Here is a 23561-nt window from a genome sequence, read left to right as displayed (position 1 = left end):
TCTCTTGTCTGGGTTTTCTAAATAGTCTTGTCAATATTTATGTTTTCACTTTCACTTAAATCATATTATTTAAACTTTAAAAAAAAACTTTGAATTCGTAATTAGTGGAATTTTCAGGCTTTATAGTCTTTTGTAATTTGGATTAAAATAAGAAATATGGTTCTAACTTTCTTCATCACAATTTATTTCTTCGTATTTTGTTAATAATATACATAAAATAAAAATAATGTAGGTATGGGAAGACTGTAGCTGTAACCTTAAAAGCCCGCCATTTTTCGATGTTGTATGTCATACGTAGGTTAAAATCTCGAGATGTGTAAATAATGCGAATAATTTTACAATTGTGATATAATTTTGACTTTGAAAAATTAAACATCACTCATGACATCACCTGACACCATGCCGTTTTTTATTGATGGACGATATTAGTATGTATTTCACGTACAATAAAAAGCTGATATAATTCCTTTTAATACCGAATTACCTATATTACTATACCTGCGTTACTTAAAAATTGTTATAGTTCGTCTAAACAGCGTAATATGTAGGTATTTGTATCTAGTTTACGCATATCGGTCGCAGAAATGTTCGAATGATGGTAATATTAGATACTGAGTCGCAGAACAAGAAACGAAGTGATGCTTATAACACATCTGATTTTTAATCTGTGTGATGTAAGTGATGGTGATATCACACTGTAATTGAATGTGGTGATAATATCACTAGCTAGCAAAGTTAGCACGGAGTGATGGGATAATGCTTATACTTACTATTTATTTTTAGTCTGTGTGATGTGGGCGATGCTGATATTACGCTGTAATATTACTTATAGGGGAATATAATGTGATATTGCGTTACTTTTCGAAGCACTGTTTTGGGTATGTTTAACACAGTCAAAGATTTTCTTCCCATTACCTTACATTTTTTTCCCTTTACACCCTTTACACATTTTTTTACCTTCCCATTACATTACATTACAAGTTAATTTAGTCAAATTATAAAGGCAGCTACGCCTAAAGACTTGCTACAGAAAATATGTAGCTTCAGGGATATACGAAGTTGTTTTTCGATATCGTTAATGCTTACTCTATTCGGCACAGATTTCTCCTAAACTGGCTGGTTTTCTGTGTACTAAAATTAATGTATTACGTCAACTTTTTTTTATAATTTCAAGTGACGGGACGAACAAGTCATGCCTCCTGATGGTAAGCTACACGTCTGTCCGTAACAGTTACAGTGCCACTCAAAGCTTTAAATAGCAAAGATCTGAGGGGCACTGCCATTGCGCCCGCCACCCTGAGACTTAAGTTGACAAGTCCCATGTGCCTGTAATTTCACCATTATTCATTATTTATCTGTCATTGGATAGGTACTACAGTACCTACGTAGTGGGTATAAAATAAAGGAATCTTTTTTGTTGTATAGTGTTGTGTAACGATTATATTTATGATAATAACAACTAAGTTTGGACAAAAAAAATGTCTAATTGTCATATAGTAAAACGGTATTTCAATAAAAACATTTTCAAATTGAAATTTATATTTTTCGATTTTCAATATATGTTTTTGGTTACAGTTGTTTGTTATGTTATGTAAATTGGAACAACTTTTATGAATGTAGTTACCTGCCTTATGTACCTAAGTTAGAGTTCAGTCTAAATGTTGATTATAAAACTTTATAATTAGGTACGAATTTAAGGTATCTCGTGTTTGGGTTAGGAGGCCGAGAAAAATTACAATGATATAAAGCTAAGTATAATGCATATATTCAGCAATATTACTAATATTATTAACAGAAGTAAATAAAAAAAATGTATAATAAGAAACTTCGCTAACGAATTTTGGTGCGTGTCTAGTTTCCGCATAATTCCGTTGTAACGACACGCCACCGAATTCGGTGAGACGTATGCCGCGTTAATTTATAGGCTGCTGGGCGACTCTCATTAATGGTAGGGTTACCTTACCACCTGTAGAATGATCCGGAATTATCCAGTTAGCACTGGAATTTTCTCGTTTATGGATTTAACTTTTTCTTGTTATTGTACTGTAAATGGCATACTTCAAAAAGTGTAAACATAATGCAGATTTAAAGAATGATATAGGTTAGCATTCGTTTTTGTTTTTGCAACGCTTATATTCGTATTCATTTTCGTTATTTAAATAAAAATTAGATGCATCCATTTTCTACTTTATAATTTCGTTTTCATTACCATTAAAAACACTTGCCAGTATTATTTTCTTATAATAATTCTCCTAATTCTACCTGGTAAAATTTTCTTCATTAGACGTTTTTATATCTGAGACTCGTTTATGTATAGGTGTAATTTTAAATTAATTTAATTAAATTACTTTATGGAATAAAATACTAGTATTATTATTGATCTTTACCTAAAGGGTATCAAATAAAATGAAATTTAAAAAAATAACATCAATTTGTTAAAATGGAACCAAGACTTGTAATGGAGTCATTGTAAACAAAAATGATAATTTTAAAACAAAAATATTTAAAATTAGGAGCACCTTGCCTTCTGGCGCCATGCTCACGACTGCCGGACTCCCCCCTTCAAAGCGGCCCGCCCATAAACATGTCACTTCGTACCGCACGTGCCGATTTACGGCCTCTCGCTCTAACACGCTCATAACTCAGCCAAACAAAAGGGAAAGCTATAACGTTCATCGGTCCCTTGCGGATAGTTTAATTTACGCACACAGATGCAACAAAATGAGCTAGTATGCGAGAAGAATCGCGAGTATATTGATAATTTTCACATGTTTCTCTTGATGTCTGGTACAGCGTGGATACTTGAGACATTTTTTCCAGATTTGGAATCGGAAAAATGAGACGATTTCAGTAGTATTATGGACTGTATGGGTCTAATAGGTAGAGATGCATGTGATAACTTATCATATACTGCAGAAGCCTTGTCCTCGAAGTATCAACGGGCTCGCTACGTTCAAGTTAGCCGGCGGCGGAGAGTTTAATATTTTTATCTCTTTCCAACACACAATTCCCAGATCGTAAATCTCGAAATGGCCGCATGTAGGTTACGCACGCTGTCCGCGCAATTCTGTAGAGAGCGCATAAAGTATAGTTTTCTCTGTTTTATTACGTGTTTTACTGCGCGATAAAGGAGATGAGACTATGCCGGGGAAATCAGCTGTTTAGGGCATGCTTTAAACGTGCTGAGGAATGTGGCGAACGAAGTGTGCTGTAGCACGACAGAAACGTTGCTCTACTTCGTTTCAATTTTTCTTTCAAACTTGGCTAAAATCAACCTAAAAGCCAATATTTTGTATATTATATTTTTCGTTATGATAATTACAGTAAATGTAGAACACCAAATGACTTTTCGAGCATGATAAGTTACTATAACCAAGACTACCTGAAAAAAATATTTTTCGCCTGAGAGACTCTAATGCGTCGTTTTTTAATAGTGGCTGTGGTACGATTTTGTTCTACTCGAAATCTGCTTGGATACGTTATAAAGTAGAAATGCCTGCACTTCTGTATTACGGAGTGGAATTTATAGTTAGCCAAAGTGATCAAATACGAAGCGTTCTACGACTGGCACGTGCAATTAGCTGCCTGTTCGTCGAGTTGTACGAGTGCTGTAGGAAAATATTATAGGTACAATTGTAAATTGTTTACAGTACCTCACCCCAGTTAACCTCACTCCAAATTGAACACTCATGCCAAGGTTATCATTTGACTGAATAAATTTTATTTAAAAATAAAAAATAAAAAAGCATTTATTTATCCATAAGGTGCATAAACCATAATATAAGTGGTTAATTAAAATACAAAATAGTGATTCGGACAAAAAAACTTTTAAATTATATTATTCAGTGTTTTTAACCGTAGACCAATTGCTATTCGATTTCTGCACAGCCAGGATCCACTGCTAAATCATGTTTATAATAAAATTCAACAGTTGTAAGCAACAACACAAGCAACAAGTGCAAAAAGAAAGATATGTATATATGTATCGTATTATTCTTCTAAGGTGTTTTACTTACTAAAAACATCAACCTCGTCATAATTTAATTATCATAATTTTGGCAGCATTGGCGTCGTTGTGCAAAAAATCCAGATGATAATAATAAGAGTAAGAAAAAATATACAACGAGATATAAAGAAAAACATCTTTAAAACCGTTAAACCCTAATTTGAGACACATAATTTTTAAAGTTGATATTTGAACATATCTGACTGATTCAGATGTAAAGGAAAATTGGGAACTTGTAGTCGGAGCGAAACACTGAACAATCATAATGCCATACAATTTAATCTAAGATATTTTAACGAGATATTTTTATACAAAAAAGCTACATTTAAATGATGTTACGGTGCATGCAATGTTCTTATGGTGCATTAAATTTGGAGGCTTTGCTTCAATTTACCATTTCACAAGGCCGGTAAATGGAGAGAAAGTCTTTCTTTTTCTTTCCTGTTGATGCATCTCGGAGTACATTTCACACCCCATTGTTTTATGGATTATAATAAACGCCTGAATTGTCTGTTATCGAGGATACCTACTTGACGTGTTTTACTAAATCGTTAAATTACGAGTTTTCTTAGGTTTTCGCGATTGCTACACGTTAGAAATGAAACAATCTTTGTTCAGTACGGGCACCTAAGCAAATAAACTATTTCATTGTCACTTACAGATAATTTGATTATTGAAATAAATAGTATCCTCAAAATCTTTTAAGTGAATAATACGCAGAAAGTGGTTTCGACAAATTTTTACAATTAATTTCGATTAAGGTAGTCACTGAGAAAATGTCGTTCAAGCTTAAGCCGCTAGTAGATTACTTCTTAAAGTATACTGGTTTTGTTCGGTTACCCGGTCACTCGGTTTTTCGGATATTTTCATTGTCATCCATGAGATCAATCAACTTTTCGAATTATAATAAAAAACAAATCAAACATTCGTAATATTCTAAAATAAATATGCGAATAATATTAGGGGTTAAAGTATGAAATTGCCGTTTTATTGCAATAGGTTCTTTGAATTTTCATAGAATCTTCATGGTTTGAGGTTTTCGAATGAAACTTTTTTCAAATGGTTTCTGTGATTTTTTTTTTTTTTAAATTTGAAACATTTGAATATCGACTTTCAATTGTTTTTGTTATTCAATTTAGACAAGAAAGATGGATACTGCGAAAATTCGAGTGATTTTTGAATACGAGTTCCGACGCGGAACTAACGCGGCAGAAACAGCCCGCAATATCAATGCTGCGTTTGGAGAGGGGTCTACTAATGAACGCACCGTGCGATTTTGATTTAAACGCTTTCGTGATGGAAATTTCGACTTAAAGAACGAGTCACGAGGAAGACCGCCCACACAGGTGAATAACGATGAATTAAGAGAGATAGTGGAAGCCGATCCTAGTCAAACTACCCAGGAATTAGCGGCATGGTTTAACGTTACCTTACCCACAATATTGACTCACTTGCGTCAAATCAATAAAATAAAAAAATACGAAAAATGGGTGCCTCATGATTTGACTGATCTGCAGAAAGAAACGCGTGTTGAAACTTGTGTTGCCTTGTTGAACCGGTACAGAAATGAAGGAATATTGGATCGAATTGTAACATGTGATGAAAAGTGGATTCTTTATGATAACCGGAAAAGAAAAATGCAATGGCTGACCCCAGGTCAAATGCCACAACAGTGTCCTAAAGCAAAACTTACCAATAAAAAGGTAATGGTAACTGTTTGGTGGTCTCAGCATGGTGTTATTCACTATAGTTTTCTCCGATCTGGTCAAGCAATAACGGCAGATGTCTATTGTGCCGAACTCCGAACCATGTTGACAAAACTAGCAGTAAAACAGCCCCGACTCATGAATCGATCTTCACCATTATTGCTCCACGACAACGCGAGACCTCACACAGCACGAGAAACCATTTTGACCCTTCAGGAACTGCAGTTAGAAACCATTCGTCATCCTCCGTATTCACCAGACCTTGCTCCAACGGACTACCATTTTTTTTTCGTGATTTGGACAATTATCTACGTGACAAGAAGTTTTCTTCCCAGGAGGCAGTACAAAATGCTTTCACACAGTTTGTGCAGTCTAGATCGTCGGAGTTCTATCGCAAAGGCATTAATAACCTTCCCATTAGATGGCAGCAATGTATAGATAATAATGGCAACTATTTTGATTAAATAAATTTGTTAAAAATTTAAAAAATAAACAATTTAGATTTTCAGTACAAATCGGCAATTTCATACTTTAACCCCTATTATTTAGGGACAAGCAATTAAATATCTTCTTTTTTATGAATTATTATTTTTTAGTCTGATTCATTGTAGCATTAGGCTCATTTAGGCACATTTCAACCTGTATTCTTTTGAATACACTCCCGCCCATCTAACACTGTTAGTCTGATTTTCGTACCAGTAGCGGAACAACCCAGTGACTTCATCCGGGAGATCCGTCTCACAGCGCAGCATAGCACGTCATATGAGACAAGGTCGAAAGCCTTTGAGAGGTCGAGGAAACACGCATACACAGGTGTCCTTCTTTTTGTGTAATACTGAACTTTATGCTTGAGGCATAATACCGCTACTGTTATTACTGAAATAACTTGCGGCTCAAAAAAAGCTTTTTTTTTTGTTTTAATCAAATTTTAGCTTGCTAGGCATTCGTAACAAACAGCCAAACTTGAACTGCAACAACAGTTCTCGAATAATGTTGACTCAATTTTAAACCAAACTGAAATTATCATGATACTAGGAGATTTTAATTTGAACTTTATCGCTTGGTGCTCTGATAGTACAGGAGCATACATGTTAGCATTTAATTATAATAGAAATTTAGGCTACTCACTAATAGATTTTATACCACTTAATAATCTGTATCAAATTAACGGAATTTCTAATGCGAATAATAAGATTTTGGACCTCGTTCTAACTAATATTAATGGTCAGAGCGAGAAACAATGATTTGTAATTCTATATTCGTTAAATCTGTAAGTGTTTTAAGTTTTTAATATTTGTTTTTGTTTTGTTTAAAAAAAGGAATGATCTCTTGTGTTGTTTATAATTGTATATTTTATAATAATATTTTCCTTCTTCTATTAACATGTGTATAGTTATATAGTTGTGTACTAATTAATTTCTACAAAGTGGTGTACTTATATCAGTAATAGGCATATGTATAAGAACAATTACTCTTACCATAAACCTTTTTGAAGTAAACTATATTTTTGCTGTTGGTGTACCTTTATAAATAAATAAATAAGTAAAATTCACTGAATCTGGCGACTAAGTGGCTAAATCCGTAACACTGCCAAAGAAGGATAAAAATCAAACGCTCGTTCAAGCGCACCTCTCTCACCCCTCGCTACCTAAGGATGCACATTTTGCGGACGCTGTCGCTCAGGTTAGGTACCTAAGTTCTTAGTATTTAGTTTGCGTGTATTTTTCATTATTAATCACGATACAATGATATTATGCGTTACGAATTTACATTTAAATGGTTTTAAGACAAAATCGAAACTCCCGAAATCCCGTATTTTCCTTGGATAAAAACCGAGTTCCCGAATGGACGGTTACTCGGTTTTTTCGGTTAACCGAGTTACCGATTTGTAAGCCTTTTTCACGGAGTAATTTAGTGCCATGAGCTGAGCGGTGAATTTTCCTACTCACCGTCCACAGGCTAATTTGTACAATTCTCATTTCTTCGAGGTTCTTCTTCAGGTCCACGTATGAAGCTTTTCGATTTCTCAATTCTCGGTTTACTAGAACGCAGTCGCCCCGTGATTCTGTGCATGGCTTTCTTTCAGAATCTGTTCTGCTATTGACGAAACCGGTCTCTTGATATCGTTGCCAAGTTCTCTGAACAGTCGACTGACATTGAGCTTCTGGGCGCATAGCACTGAGAATATTTTTTTTCAAACAGCCGAATTTTTATAAAGCGGTCTCTAAAATTGTTGATCCATTTTACAGACCGCTTTATAATGGTATTAAAACTTAAATTCATTAATCTAATCTAATCTAAGTTATCCAGACTAGAGAACTAGTCGAAAATTATCCAATATTTCATAAGAATTTTCAATAATTCGTACTGTTTTATGCAGTTTATTTACAAATTACTTTTAAAACCTTTTACGTAATGTAATTACTTAAAGAAGAGGAAAAATCAAAGGTGACTGCTTTTTTTGCGAGTTTAAGTAAACAAGTTCATGTAGTTAGTAGTAGTAAGTAACTAATAAAGACTAAAAGTAAGTTTTCAGAGTTCGTCCAGGAAGTTACTGCCCACCTTACCTATTTTTGCCGTCAAGTAGTAATGCGAAGGTTACCGCGTTCTCATCTTAATGAAATTTTGATGATACTAAAGTGTGGGTAGATCAGTTTTCCCTTAAATTTTAAAGTTTACAAAATTACCCAGCTCAGAAATTCTATTTTTGTGCCCAATAAGAGACGAGTTTCATACTTACATATTTTTTGAAATCTGAACAAACCATTTACTATATTCTGGATTCAGAAAAATTCTACGAAATTGAATGAATTTAATATTCTTCTTCTTACTTAAGAGCTAGGCTCTTGCCGGTGGAGTAATCGCTAACCATATAAATTTATTATTATTGATATAAAAACAAAAGAAACACAAAGAAAAATTCCTTTGACCGACTGAACTCGCACTAGCGATATTTGCCCCAATGTGGCTACTACTCTGCCAACTGAGCTACGGATCGAGCCAGCAGATCTTATAAATTTCTTTATGTGCATGTTGCGGATCTTTGTATTGGGCCTAAACGACTAAACTTTCTTTGTGTTTGTTCCATCTTTGTATCAGAATATCATACTAGAAAAACATCTTGACATTCAACAAAAAAATAAACTAACATATTGCAATCTTTGAATTCATATTTAATTAAACTATCATATATCATATCACATCTACCATATTTCTTGAATGAACATCAAACAGGAATGCTTCCAAACGATTGTTATCTTACCCGCGCACTAACGCTCGCATCGCGGTCGGTAGAGACAGCAACAATATTTTTAATTGACAACTCGGCAGTGTGGACTATTAAAATCCACTCAGTAGGTGCTTCTTAAAAACTACAATTACATATTGAAACAATAGGTAGGTGTATATAAAATTATCTAATCTGTCATTGTTAGGTATCATCTCTAATTCAAGTTTAGGATGCAGTAGAAAGTTCCGCGAGAGAGTAAAACAAACAGATATTACAAAAACTAGCTTACTTACTGCAGTTTCGCATCGATTGAGGGTACATTAATATTATTTATTTGATAGAGATGACACACTAGTCACTCATATGATTAATTTTAACCAACAATGTTTTATTTGAACAAGCTATTTTTGTCAATCACGCTTTTTGAAAAATACACAATCTGTTCGCTTTACTCTAACTCCATTTTTCTGATTTTGTTACTTTTATCATTATTATCATTTACCCGTTCTTATCACTCATGTAAAACAATCTAATGTCAAACATAGATAAATTAGAACATTTAATAAAATTGGTGGGCATCTTGATGCTCACATATTTTTTGAATACGCTTGCTTTACTCAAACAAGACAATTGTACTGAAAAGTGTTAAATGAGTTACTTTTTAATTTACTTCCTCTAAAATACGTGAAAAATATGACATAATCTGTTAATAAAACAAGAATGACTCTACGAAAAACAAGAATGTTCAAAACCGACATTGGTCCGATCTCCTGACAGTAACAAATGAGACTAGCGTCAGCGGTCCTCTCGCGGCAAAGATTTAGAGGGGAAGCAATATGGCCGCCAAATAAGTGCTCCTCATTGGTTGATTTCAACCTGTTATGGATTCTGGAAGCTTTTAATGATATTGTATTTCGAAAGATGGTTATTTTATTTTTGGTTATGATCTGCACACACCGGTAGGTAGTAGATATATCTACTTTATCAATAAGGGTGCATTTTATTTTCATAATTATTAGTCATCAATCGTCGTTGCTGCAAATTGTATATTCAAAAGAATGAGGCCTTAAAATAACTTACGTATATAAAATTTTGTACTAATAGTGGATGTGTGTGTGGTTGATAGTTCTGACACTTATTTTTGGCTATAGTATATATAGTCTATAGCTAAAAACAAGTTCAAACGTGGTTGTTAATATTATTCCAATTCAAGTATTTTACCACCGGTTTGTTTAAAAAACTGTTTATTATTAACTACATTACTACACTATCCATTCCCATTTCAACAACATTCATAAATAAAATTAATTTCTATTTAAGCGGTATCGATTACTTCCTTTCCTAATTTACATTTTTGCATTAAAATAAAAAAGATTCTTAAACTATTCTAACTGGTTATGAAAACACACATTATGTTTTATTCATTACAATCAAGAATTGAATTTACTTCTAACTATAACAATTTACGCACTGTAGATGACAAGCGACCCCCGCGGCGGCGTTTATGATATTCTAGTCTCTTAGAATGTAATTAAACCATAACAATCCTTGTGATTCTTGCGGCGTGTCTCGTTAGTTGGTTTGTTGAACCAGAACCGATACCATATGTAGGTATTCAACGTTTGTGTGTTGTTATAAAATTGTTGATAAACATTGCTTTTTTTAAAGTGATTTGTTAGTAGGTGGTTTTCTACGCTATATTTTTTATTATTCTGTATTCAGCTAATATGAATATTTGCATAAAATTTCTTTACAATAAGATACGTCTATCGATCTTATTCATTAATCCAGTTATATAGATGTTTTTTCATGTAAATTTGACAAGTAGAGCTACATTCTCGCCAATCGTTCCGGTATCAACGTCTGGTGCATCGAACGATACACGAAGAAACTTTACGACGCCGCACTTGCTCGGATCGCCCGTGCTGCGGGCAACCCGGTGCCGATACAATTCTATCGCGAGTTGCGAGCGGACCGTTCAATTAATCGCTCCGATTAACGTTGTCTCTCGGACGTCAATGGTGCTGGATTACCGAGGGTGGTGGTGTCCTTTTCTGTTGGTCCCAGATTTAGTGCGGCGCCGCGGCGTGTGGCGTCGCTAGCGGGGGGTGCGGCGTCGCTCGTAAAGCATCGGTCCGCACATTCTACTGACGCGCGCCTCGGCGACTACGCGTTGCGTAACACCGCGCCATAAACAACACGACGTGTTCACCTCCGCACCTGACGATCGACTACTGCCGGCTATTTACCCACGTGCGCCACCGCTACACGCATTACGTATTGCGCTCATGCCGCATCTAAAACGCTGACACGTGACTTGACGGAGTGAAACTCTGGGAACTCTTTCGGAACTGTGAGTTTTGTGAAGAAGTTATTAGAGAACGGAATGGCGCGAGCCCGTTTGCCGTCGGCGAGCCGCGGCCGCCCGGCTTAAGGTGAGTTTATTGCCGATTTATAGCTCCCAACTTGACTACCGTTGGGAACAGAGGGTCCGACACGAGTTCAGTTTGTTCAACAAACTTTGGCACGTGTTTCTTTGGCTCTATTGGGAAGTTTGAGAATGATTTAGGTTGACGTGAGAGAGGAAAATGCGAGCGACGAACGACCTAAACTAACGGCACAGCGAGTTAATATTTATTATGCCTACGTTGCCGCGTGCACGTGGAATACTCACCGATGTAACGCAGATTGCCGTAGTTTACAACTACCAAAACAGTCATAAAACTTCTTCAAAATACAAACTAAATGTTATTCTAATAAGTACTTGTAAAACTGCGAACTCTGCTTATAATAAAATGCCTTGAAATGTGGTAAGAAATCTTTATTTTAAGCGCAAAGGATGCAATACAGCTGATCTAAATTGAATGTTATATTTAAGCAGCAAGAGTTCTTAAATTCATTTCCTTTTTATATTAATATCACACTTATACATTTTATAAAATCATAATTAAATTTCAAGTCCTAAAAAGGAATCTATTCATGTGTAGTTTTAACCTAGATTAATAATTAATTATATTACTATGAACAATACATATACGATATAAGTACATTGAAAAATAAAATGCAGCAGTTAGAAATTTAACAGTAGATTCAAACAAATCCTATATCCTATAAGTCTCTACATTTAATGGAAAACATTAAAAGTGTTCAAAAACGTATAAGATCTGTCTTGTCTATTTGCAAGGTATTGTAATCTATGACAAACAATTCTTTTCCTTGTAAATAGAAGTAATGGCTAGCTGTGAGATTTCTAGTTACATATCAAAAAGTTAAAACACTTTAAGCATGGAAATATGAACTCACATAGAACTTCGATTAATTTGGACATTTTAAAAATAAATTTGAAAGAGATTTTTTCTGCATTATTTTATCTAAAAAAATATATCTATGGTGCCATACATACATATTTTTTTGCATTCATGCCTTGCCTAAAATTGTCTTAAAACGAAACATACAAGCCAGACTTGTATAATGAAAATGTCATTTACATAATAATATATTTTTATTATTATAATGACAAATCATCAAACATTTTAATTTATTATATTTCAAATGAGCGGTAATTATAAACTTCTCATCTCTTAATAACGGTTAATTAAATTACATGTTCATTTTCATTAACCTGTTTAATTGTTTTGACTATGATTTGTTGTTTTATAGATTATAATTTGACTAAGGGTACTTTTTACTTAATGACAAAATAATATTGACTGTCAATAATGACATCATGTGCAGTTAAATACATTAATTACATAGTAATAAAAAAAAATCACGTTCTCGCAAAAGAACCAGAGATCGCATTTTGTTTCAATTTAATATGGACAAAATCATAGTAAGTATCAGTCTCAGAATTGATAATTTTATTTGATAAAATTGTTTACACAAGTTACGGACTACAGCACATCAGACTACACCTTTTTGTTCGGAAATCGTCTTCAGTGCAACGGAACAAGACAAGACTAGAGCTACACATTGGCGTCAATGTGTAGCTTGATGTGCTGTTGACTGTACATTAAACTAATTAATTTCAAATCACATTAGAACAGTCTACTACATTAATACTAAATGGCCCTTAGTTTATATTTCCTTAGTAGTTTTCATTGAAAGATATTAAAAAATAGTTGTTAGTTTCTATTTCGAATATAGTAACTATTCCAATTGCAAATTACTTTGCATTAATGCTCCAAGCAATAAATATACAATATTGTACATACTAGCCTAATTTATTTATTAGTTTTTTATACAATTTATGTTCTTCTTGTAAACGGTCGCTTGTTTACACATTTATTTGGCTAATGCCAAATATTTGGCACCGTTTTAAGGGATTTCGAGTTTTCACATATTTTACTGAAAGATTTATTATTATTCTGTTACAGCTTTGGTAACAAATTGTAAGAATTTTTCAGATTTTGTTATTAAATGCAAATATACATTATAGACCTAAAATTGTTATATATTTTAATTGACATTCAATTTTTTAATTCGATATCAATTAAAATTTTAATGCATAGAAGCATATAACAATAACTATAAAATGCTAGGCAAACACATCAATTAACTGACCTTAAATTAGGGAACCTGTATAAGTACCAGAACAACAGAATACTCTCTGGGACACTACACCCAGAACACAGTGCGTTGTGTATTGTTAATAAATAATTAATGACTAGAAAACAAAAACTTTTTCTAATTAACGTAAGAACAAATAGTTTGCCGATTATAAAGAAATGTGTCTGCTATGATTTTGAACAAAGATACGATCTAAGAATTTTTTCTAATAACATTGACGCACCTTTATACACTGCTCGATAATTTTATAAGTAATATACAAGTCCTAGCGTTCTTAAGAGTAATAACAACCTAATAAAACAATGGTGCGAATAGTAGAAAAATAAAGGTGTAAAATAATTTGTCCTCAGAACTTCCTTAAACTCAAGGAGAGATGAAAAAACTAGTTCAAGAAGCGTCATGTGGTGCGCAAGAGCAACCTATTTTAAATTCTGCTCAAGTGCGCTACCATATTTGTCTGATTTCACATCACCCTGTTAGATCTCAATCTCTGCTTATTATTCAGTGATGTAGAGAATTGCTTTTTGTCATGTTGAGTTCGTCCCAAGATAATTTTGATGAAGAACAAAGTCCTTTGTATTATAAAGATGCTTTAAGTTTGATGATGAGTCATAGTAAAGTTGTATATAATGAAAGCATTGTTTGCAAACATACTGAAGAAAACACTATCAAATAATTTAGAAGCTCTAATTGAGTACTTAAAGAAAACCTTTATAATGAGAACTCGCCTTTTTTATTATACCATGTGACAGGACGAACAAGTGGTGCTTCTGGTTGTAAGTGGCACGCCCGCCCATAACAACTGCAGTGCTACTCAGAGCTTTAAATCACAAAGATTGAGGGGCACTGCCATAGCACCCCTTACCTGAGACATAAATTGACAAGTTCCTTGTGCCTGTAATTACACCTAGCACTATTACCCTTCAAAACTGGAACGCAGGAATACTCACATTACTGCTTGGTTTAACTTTTCACATGGAGCTCTACTGCCACTAAGCCTCTTGAGTTCTATTCCCAACGTGCTCACATTACTGAGTCCTTTCTAATCCTAAGGGTCATCACCCGTTTTAACTTATACAACACAACTATGTGATGAACTTATAACATATGAATCTCTAAAGACTGGTGATGTTCCTAACATGCAGTGTGGTGAACTATGACCTAAAGTTCTAAGTTAAGAAGAAAATATTATTTCATGCCCAGCATAATACAATGAAATCATCAAAATTGACCCAAATCACTATAACCGCGTTTAAATTGTTTATTGCCTTATTAAATCCATGTGAGCACGATTTGCTATCTAAAAAAAGAACACGTTACACCTAGTTTAGCTAGCTGAAATGCACTTCTAATATGATTGTATTCCTAATGTTTGGCCGGATATAGTGAAACTACACCTATTGTATTCCATGACAATTTCTATACAATTGGTATTTCCAGAAATAATATAATGAGTTTTGCATTCGAATTGGCTTTAAGAAATTGTCATATGAATAGTCTTTTAAAGATAATTTTTCATCACACGTGCTCGTAAATAGTGTCAGACAAAGTCGATCGTAATGTCTAGAATTATGTCCACGGGTTTTTTCAATACAATACAAAATACAAAAATTCCTTATTGTGCACCAAAAAAGGAAACAAATACAATACAATTAAATAAAAAATAAGGGGTGATACAATGGGCGGTCTTATCGCTTTAAGCGATTTCTGCCAGACGACCTTTGGGTGGTAGTAATTATATAACTCACAGGAAAAAAACGGCGGTGTATGAAGAATTACTAATCAATAGATAGAAAATCGATAAATAAATACAAATAACGTATATATATATAAATACTAAAACCAATACATATATACTCGTATAAATATCAAGAAAGTACTATATATATATTCCTACACATGTAAAATGCAATTTCATTACATTATAGCCCTATGAATTTTTTACATCAAGATTAAGAAAAAGTTTATACGCTAGAAAACTCTGAACGTATACACAATAATAATACAATAATATACAGATTTTTTTTATACTTAAAATATGAAAAAAAAACTAAACTGTTTTACTGAACAACTATTTCACAGAATTTATTTTGTGAATTCAAATTCTGCAGTGTTTAATTTGGAAATTATTTATTTTATATCTAATACATGGGGCTGCATACCTTTTATAACATTTTAGTTCGTGTTGTATTTATGGAAGATTAGCTGGCAATCTTTTTTTTTAAAAAAAAGGCTGGCCATTTGCAAAATCCGTAAAGGTTGTGTTGTGAAGTGATATTTATTCATACAAGAAATAAATTATCGCTGTATCTATTTCCTCGCAATTGTGATGTATGACATTGTATGTAACACGGGCGGTAAAAATTACAAACCTTTTGTCATTACAGCCTTCAGCCATCAAACTCTCGTTTGTAATTTCTTACTTACCACCCAATTTACTATTAAAGGTAACTTAAAATCTGTGGATAAAACAGATACCTAACATAAAAATAGTATTACAGAAAAAGAGCGCTGTGATAGTTCGAAACATTAAACAAGAACAATAGAAAGGGTTAGTTAAGGTTAAAGAATGAAAATTATAACGATAAGTATGCGTGAAATTCTATTCAACTAACAAGACTGATTAGCGGTTGATTGATGGTTTATACTAGCACCTTAACTTCCCGTGATAATTATGCAAATGAAATCAACAAAACCTATAAACGCTTCGATGAACACACGTCACTTATAAACAAATTGTACTCATTATAAGATCAAAGATCTTTGAGCGTCAGAGTACCATATTCTGATCGCACGTTGAAGACAGCATAAAAAACATTGAAGTTAAATTCAAGAGTACTAAATAGCGAGCATGAAATTGTCTTTCTCGCGGTCATAAATTATCATCATAATAAGTTAATGAGTGATTCCAGCAATACTTAGTTTTTGTAGCAGGCGCAAGTGCCAATGTTACCGGACGGCGCATAGTCGTTATTGCCTTAAAAGTCGAGTATGTCGCGCATCTGCCTTTATCGAATTTGATTAAACTTCATGTTTATTTAACGTACATTTATTTAAAGTACAAATGTCTTACATTTTGAGGTATATTACTTCAAGAAACTGAAACGTGATATTTTTGTAAAACAAGCCAAGTTAATAGATTCCTATATAAATTGTTCTAAGAAATGCTAGCTCTCAACATTTTTTTTATGCTGTACATGGTTTTGCTTACTGCGTTTGAAGAGTTCACTGTGTTCTGTAAAAGTCAATTTTGGTATTTTCTTCGATGCATCTCACTATAATTTTAGCAAAAAATACAATTGACATGTGTGACGTATTAAACATTACAGACTAACGTGATGCCAACTCATACCCCCGCATTGTGTAGGTAAAAAATCAACATCTGCTAGTGAGAAATTTATGCAAACATTGCTCGTAAACACACGATCATATCTACTTGAAATACGTCACTGGAGACAAATTGCAGTCACTTCAAACGTGGCGAGCGACTGTCCCGCTGGCGCACCGGAATAAGCAAATAGCCGATTGTTTCGCTCCCAAGTCCGCAAATCGAAGCAAATAGGTCTTATTGTTCCAGCAACAAAATACAAATTTGCTTAGTCGATAAAGGACGTAAAGAACCGTAAACCTGACCGTAAAGCACCGCTTTTAAATCCGCATAATTATCGTATAGGCAATAAATTGCGGCGTGTGCGGGCGCGTCGCCTTTGCCTCGTCACTGATCATTGTCTTGTTGAAATCATTAAAATTAATCAAAGCACGATCACTTTTAAATACACTTTAAGTGTCATCAGCACCTTGCGTAAAAGAGTAGCTCGTTTGAATCTTATCAGTTTATTTTAATGCTACCTGACGCGCTGAGATAAAAAGCTGATGGTAATTAATTGTTGTTTGTAAACTGCACAATTTATTGCACTGACTGTGTGTTCGCGAATTGCTTATTCGTTATTAAACACAGAAACATCCCGAAGGTAGCTAGCTGTTCCTTCAACTATCTTAACCAATACGGCTCATTTATAGTTTGTTCCTTGATATAAAATTGGAACCATGGTGTAATAAGGTCACATCTGCAAATTAACAACTTTTTAGAACAGAGCTTCAAAAATTCTACGAACGAAATTAGTCGATTACATACTTATGCTAATTTGAATTAACTCTCTTCATGTAGTTCCTATATTTTTGTGAATTTCATATGATTAAAGCACTTTTGATATATGATCACATGTGGTTTTATTTTACCAAGGGTACGAAATATTACATTTCTGCTATCTCCAGTCCCTACCAAGCTAAATTCTAAATTTCAAAAGTATTACATCAATCCTGACAGCCAAATTCGTTCATATTTTAGTCAATGATTTACAGATGTTTTGACCTCAACAGTTCGATAATGAACGAGGTGGTCGTAAACGATGGAGTTAAGAGAACATTAATGTCAATAAAAAAGACATAAACTCTATTAGCCGTCATAAACTTCACTGCATCTGGACAATGACTTGTCAGCTAAATACGTATTGTGCTCTAATTATAACATTTAAGGCCTAGTTCATGTTATTTTAGGTTTCAACTCACTATTTTTATCTATCATTGTCTACTTGACTTCAGTTAACGCTACATTGGCTTTATATTAATTACCTTCATTAAGTGAACCGCTTTTAACAATGCACGTTTCAAAATCGTGTCAATTGTGAAATTCGCGCTCATTTCGTCTTTTTTTACTCCCCAAAAAGCAGTAAATTTTCATGTCAATTGATAAGCGTATTCCGATAAAGAACACGGAAACGAACTTTTGTTATGAACCACACAAATAGGTCTATAAATTACCCCAAGGTGTAATGCGTTACCGAGCCTTCGGCCACAGTTCTCCAAAACATTATTGAGGTGTAGCAATTTTATTGTCAAAAGCATTGGCATCATAATTGGTTACCTGCTTACTTGAGCAAGTGATTGTTAAAAATGAGCATTGTTTCCAATTCCTTTGTCAATTTGCGCAAAGTTTGTAAATTCGATTGTTTCTTTCATCTTTGCATATTCCGTTTACAATTTTTTTCGAGCTTAACGGACCTTAGAAGAATTTAGTAAACATAACGGGTCGGTAATATTTCATTTTGCATTTGCATCTTTTCTCTGCTTAGCATGACAATGACTACAATAGCGACAATTGGGCGTTTTTACGATTTAACTGTGAGTTGATGCAACGTTTGGAGTTTTCGGAATTTTTGAACCTATAATACAGTTTTAATAATCTGTACACGTGTACATGTTTTGACTACTGTTATTCTTTTAAAATAAAAGAAAATCTTGTTGCATTGTGCAAAATGACTTCCGTTTTGTCAATAACGTTATTGTTTCTATTTACAATTTCATGGTGTTTTTTTAAGGTTTAAAGTCTATCATTTGTTCCCCTTTCCTTATTAATTCTAAAATGTAAATTAAGTCTTTCAATGAACAACTTTTGTTCTAAGACCATCAGTCACTTTATCAACAAAATTTATTCGAATAAAAACTTGAAAAATGGTTGGACTAAACAGCAAAGAAACTGAGTTATTTCCCAAAGAGAAACTTGGTCTTTGGTCCGTCGAAGTACTTGGTGGGTGCGGTGGCGCGGCTCGAAAATTGTAATATTTCAAAATTACTCAAGAGTCGCGTTCGCTTGAATAATGCGATAAGTTTGAGCCAGGGTGGTTGCCTCACCCCTTGGCGTGCGTGCCGTCTTACCCCGGACTTGTTTTTGAACTTCTGTTCCTGAGTTTGATCAAAATATACTCTCGCCCGGCGGCCTCACATTTGTTTAAAACACGTTTCAGATTGTTTTGACCTTTCTCGATTGCTTTTAGTACCTTAGGATTGCCTAATATAAACTTCTTAAAAACATTCATTTTGACGTTTATCCGAATAAATATAAATCGCTCAATAATCTGAAAATATGCCTGTCGCAGCATTATATTCAATTTATCTTGAATACATTCGCGAGCATTTAAATCGTTATAGATTCAATCTTATCAATAAAGAATTGACAGGCAATACAATGTTGCCAGACCGTCGTCTATAACGTTACCAGTTTTACAATTACTGGGTGGAGGAAATTGTTTTTTAAACGCTACATTCCAGTCTATCATTGAATTTATCAATAATTATAAAATTTTAATTATAAGGTGTGAAACGATTGATTTCCGCAAATACTGTAGTGATTTTGTTTTTCCTGCTCCCCAGAACTCTTAGAGTTAAAGTCGATTTTGGTTATAGTTATTTGTTCCTTGATAACATTATTTTACACTATTTTTTCCATCACGACTATTTGTACAACAAACAACACAGTGTGCGCTTACAAATAACTGCTCCATAAACTCTACAGGTAAAGAGTTTCATCCTGTAGAAAGTTATAACTATCAATATATGAAATATACATAGCTATATTCTGGAGGCCGCACGTGGTCCTGGCCATGTGACAAACCGGTCTTGGGCAAGCCTAGTAACCTCTAAACGACTCATACGTGAGCCTCTTGGAGAATCCGAGTATTCACTTTTGAACGTTGCTTTTGGTTGTGCGTGGGAATGTTTAATTTTCGGCGTGAATTTTTTACGTAGAATTGAAAGTGTTCTATATGTACGTGGTTGAAACACTAGATATTTTAAAGCGTATTTAAGCTAAAAATCAACACGGTTTTTTTTTTGAAAAAATATTGTCATCGATAGGAATTACATTATTCAAATATCGGTAAGATCTTTCTTTATTCGAAACATCATACTCAGCTGTATTCAGACGGTTCTTATCGTGGCACTAAATTTAAATGAAATCTCAAGGGTAAATCTGAGTGTACTACTTATTGTCTGTACGTCCCATAGTTACAGAAATAAATAAAAACGCGCGGCCTCCAGTTACAAAAAATAAAGCAACCAATCAATATCACAAACAGATGTAAATAAAACTTTGACCAGAATCAGAAAGGTAATCGAAGAATGGTGAAGCTTCCTCACAAAAGTGTTCTAAACAAACAAGCAAACCCGATAATTATCCAAATTGAAAACCCTCAACCGAGATAAGTTAGTGAATGTGACCGCACCTGCAAACTTCGCAACCGGGAAACTTGAAGAATTCTCACAGAATTCTTGCTAGAACTTGCTTCGTCTCATGAGCTTGCCACAAAACCTCCTCTTATTTATGCTCTTACTTTATTCCATTTGCGGCTTTTAGCATTACACTAGTACTGTTATTTTTGTTTTGTATCTAAAAACGTTAACAATAAGTGTATCTTACATAGCTTTGAGATATTTCTTTTTAGTTTCGGAAAAATTAAGTAACAGTGTAGCAAACCTCCTTAACGTCACTTTAAAAAATATAATTGTTTTACGAGTTCAGCAAATTATACTTAATTGCAATTTTGTGTATGAAAAGCTTCAAATAGGTACTCGCGACAATCAACACATTAAACCGTGACTATGCAATTATCCTCAATAAGGAATATAAGAATGTAGCTTTATCAACTTTATTTGCACTATCTGAAGGCTATCCGTGACATTGTCACATGAATCCCTTTACACTGACAATGCCCTTAGTACTGGAACTTCTTTTGTCACTGCCACAACTAAGGTGCAGTTCAAATGGTACTAATTGACAGTTCCTGCTCTGTCTTGAAGAGCATTTCTACAAATTACATAAAGGAACACGTGGTACCTTAAGACTTTCAAACAGCTTTAAGACAGCTATAGGGTTGACCACAAAGGCCGTGCGGTTTTTGCCACTAGCTAATTTTAAACCAAAAAATAAACTTTTTCTTTTAAAATGTTAGGTTGTCTATGGTAAGTTTTAAAACAATTTTAAAAAGGTGGGATATTTTAAATATATAATTCGTGAAAAAGACCCAGAACTGGTGGATCGTAAACATTTTACAAAGCCGTCTTATTTCTTTACAAATCCATCAAGAACTATTGCAGTTAGGTTAAGATGTGTTAGGTACCTCATCCACCGGATTCGCCCGACATAGCCACTTCAAAATCTCACTTGTTTCGATTTTTACAGAATTCTTTGAATGACAAACAAAAGATAGATATACTTATATAAAGATATACTTTTGTGAAAGCGGAATTTCACAATTTATTTATTTATTTATTTATTTATTACAATTACCTAAAACATGGCAAAAGATTGTAGATTACCATAGCCAATACATAATTGATTAATGTTTTTCATATGTATTTCGGTAGGTGCGTCTTGGTACAGAATGAATTTTTTTTTGGCCATATCTTGATTTTTAAGGCAGTAATTGGTCCAAGCGGATAATGAATTTGTCTTCAAATTTTACTAGTATACCAATACCATTTCGTGACGGCGGACTTTACGTGAAAACATATGCGCGTTAGTTAAGGTTATTTCTACAGTGTCTTAACTTGCAATTAAACTGTAAACTTTATATGGAAGTCTAATAATATCCACATATTTTTAAACAGTACAAAAACATATACCAATGCATATAACTTTCTAGAATTCAAGTCATGCAATGTAAGGTGACGGAAAAACACCAACGATTCTATGAAAATGCATCGCTGCAAAGAAACCCGCTTTGGAATGCCACATGTCTTAAGGCGATCTCGAGTACTTCCCATTGCAATCTAAATTAAACTTTTGTGTTATGTATTAAAAGTGTAATTTTCGTTGCCGAGTGCAGGGTGGTTATGACCTTCCGTTTCATTTGTATAATTGTTTCGAGTTTTTATTAAAGCAAGGTGCAGTCGTACTAAACATATCCATTATTAATACAAGGCGAGGTGTGTAACGAATTTCTGTAATGTTCAATTTCTTTCGTCTTTCCCATTTTTCTAATATATATTTATACTGGAATATCCATATAAGTATTTGTTCTTTTAAGTCAAACACGTTTTAAACTAGTATTATATTTTTATTTACTTCCACATGTCTAAATTACTTAGTTATTTTAACAATTCAATGTTCTCAAAATATAAAGTAAATATTTAATAAGTAATAATGACATGAATATAACATTTTTATATAAAAAAACCGACATCAAAAGTTTGTGGAATTAAAACTATTTGCCAAGTTTTATTGAAATCCATTAACGGAAAGTGGGCGAAATCAAATAAAACGATTTCATCCCCTGGTTTGCTACTGTTGCAGGTGGACTATTTTCTTCAAATTTATATTAGACCAGTATTGAGATAACCTCTTTCCAATGAAATAAGAATCATCGAAATCGGTTCACAAATGTCGGAGTAAACGCGTAAAATACGCACAAAAAACAGTCGAATTGAGAACTTCCTCCTTTTTTTCAAGTCGGTTAAAATAAATTACCTATCAGAATACAATCACTGACACTTGATACTAGATTCTTCTAAGAAACTTACCACCTAGGCGCAAAGTAATTGATATTAGGTATCCACATTTTTTTTACTTCAGCAATTGGTCCCAGTTAATTGTCACTCACCCTTCTTTAATAAGCTAAATTACTCTTCCATTGGTTATCACTTAGCACAACGACTATTATTACTACTCCTACGTTTACCATTTTATACAATTTAGTGTTTAGCATTTCATTAAGTCAATTTATCGTAATTTGCAACCTTTGTTGGTTTTTGCAAACTGCATTACTATTCATTGATTTGCTAAATACGTCATCTTTCTTGCAGTAATCAATTTCTATTATCATTTTTAGCATCGTCATAGTTCATATATTTACGTTTATTGTTCATATTTTACCATAAAATATGGGTTGTTGTTAACGACGTTGTGGACACGTTTGATTTTTTATGCCAAGATTATTATAATTAATAACTTGTTTATTATAATTAATTTCCACATTTACAGTTCATCATATAAAAATATATGGCTATGGCATGAATATTGTAACTAATTTATGGTATTATTAGAGTAATATGATCGTAGTAAGTGCATATGTTCGTAGTAAGTTGGGATGTGCTTATCGAGTTCTTAGGTTTTCGCGATTGTTATACATAGGAATGAAACTATTTTTCCGGATTTAAATCGCGTATATTTGTTTTTTCAAACAAACCGACGTTTCGGGCCCTTTACAGGTCCCAT

The 23561-nt window shown here is 33.6% G+C and overlaps 1 protein-coding gene across 1 annotated transcript in view; it reads left to right on the top strand.

Moving 5' to 3' along the window:
• Positions 1–10591: 10591 nt before the first annotated feature.
• Positions 10592–23561, top strand: part of LOC113237889 (homeotic protein antennapedia-like) — a 241128-nt gene continuing 228158 nt past the window's right edge. The window contains exon 1 of the mRNA XM_026474598.1: positions 10592–11376. The gene's annotated coding sequence lies outside the window, so the exon portion shown is untranslated. The remainder of the gene's footprint in view (positions 11377–23561) is intronic.

Source organism: Hyposmocoma kahamanoa, unplaced genomic scaffold (assembly GCF_003589595.1).
Source record: "Hyposmocoma kahamanoa isolate Upper Pololo Valley unplaced genomic scaffold, ASM358959v1 94, whole genome shotgun sequence".
Lineage (NCBI taxonomy): Eukaryota > Metazoa > Arthropoda > Insecta > Lepidoptera > Cosmopterigidae > Hyposmocoma > Hyposmocoma kahamanoa.
This window is presented reverse-complemented; position numbering and strand designations above follow the sequence as displayed.